Below are 1471 nucleotides of genomic sequence, written 5' to 3'. Positions count from 1 at the left end.
TCAAAGAGTTTGTTCTTGGCTACCTAACCCAAAAGTTGGTAGTCTGAACACATCCACCAGTGCTGTAGAAGAAAGGCCTGGCAATATGCTTCCATAAAGATGACAGCTAAGAAAACCCTGTGGAGCAGTTTTACTCGGTAACACATGAGGTCTCCACGAGTCAGAATTGCCTCAACGGCAACTGGTTTGGTTGTTTGTTTATTTGCTTGTTTTTTATCTTTGGGAAGTTCTGTAGTCCATAAACCCTTCATGGAAGGGAGACTAAGGTAAGGTCTAAGGCTCTGGCAAATCTTCATCAGAAATAAAGGGAAGAACTCTTTCTGCATGACATTAATTCTTTTTTTTTTTTTTTTATTGTGCCTTAGGTGAAAGTTTACAGCTCAAGTTAATATCTCATTCAAAAATTTATACACATATTGTTTTGTGACATTGGTTGCATTTCCCACAACGTGACGGCACACTCCCCTTTTCCGTCTGGGGTTCCCTGTGTCCATTCAGTCAGTTCCTGTCCCTTCCTGCCTTCTCATCTTACTTTTGGACAGGAGTTGTCTGTTTGGTCTCGCATATTTGATTGAACTAAGAAGCACATTCCTCACGTGTGTTATTTTTTTGTTTTATAGGCCTGTCTAATCTTTATCTGAAAAATGAGCTTTGGGAATGGTTTCAGTTCTCAGTTAACAGAGTGTCCGGGAGCCATAGTCTTGGAGGATTAATTCTTAATTTTTTTTTTGCTTTAATAGTAAAGCAAAAAGAAAGGTTTTATTCAGCATATGTTCAAAGAGGTAAAAGTGGGAAATGGACAAGCATGCTGCCAGAGCCATGTCTGCCCGAGTCCAAGAAATGTTACAGAATCATCAGTATATATTAACATCACAAATGAGTAAAATCATCTAAAGCTTCACCCTTTCACAGATTGGCTAAAAACTGCCAAATTGTTGTGATTCTACATTTTGCATTGTCTTTCTTTCTTTTTTTTTTTCCCCCAGCATATTTTTTTTTTTGGTGTTGTAAGTGAAAGTTCACAAAAAAATATGGAAAGCTTCACAAATTTGGGTGTCATCCTTTCGCTGGGGCCATGCTAATTTTTTCTGTATCATTCCAATTTTTGCGTATGTGCTGCCGAAGCGAGCACTAATTCTTAAATTTTTTAAAAAATGTGGCAACTACTTATTTGACAGAAGATACGTTGCAGCTATTTCAGCAATTGTGCCCCTGGTTACACTCCCATGAGAAATGAGTTTTTATGTCTGCCAGAGGACACGCGAAAGAATATTCACAGCAGTATCGTGTCTTGAAGCTCAAAACTGAAAACTCCACTGCTGTTAAGAGTACAACGGACAAATAAAGAGAGGCATATTCATGCAATAGGCTACAATACATCAACGGAAAAAAGCTAACTACCAGGACATGCATAACATAGATATATCTCACATACAAAATGTTGAGCCAAAGAAGCCAGACATAGAGTACC

The 1471-nt window shown here is 38.3% G+C and overlaps 1 non-coding gene across 1 annotated transcript; it reads right to left on the bottom strand.

Moving 5' to 3' along the window:
- Positions 1-1025: 1025 nt before the first annotated feature.
- LOC126076633 (U6 spliceosomal RNA) lies at positions 1026-1132 on the bottom strand. The gene has a single exon (XR_007517559.1). It is a non-coding gene; the product is annotated as a U6 spliceosomal RNA (small nuclear RNA).
- Between the last annotated feature and the right edge of the window lie 339 nt (positions 1133-1471).

Source organism: Elephas maximus, chromosome 4 (assembly GCF_024166365.1).
Source record: "Elephas maximus indicus isolate mEleMax1 chromosome 4, mEleMax1 primary haplotype, whole genome shotgun sequence".
Classification (NCBI taxonomy): Eukaryota; Metazoa; Chordata; class Mammalia; order Proboscidea; family Elephantidae; genus Elephas; species Elephas maximus.
This window is presented reverse-complemented; position numbering and strand designations above follow the sequence as displayed.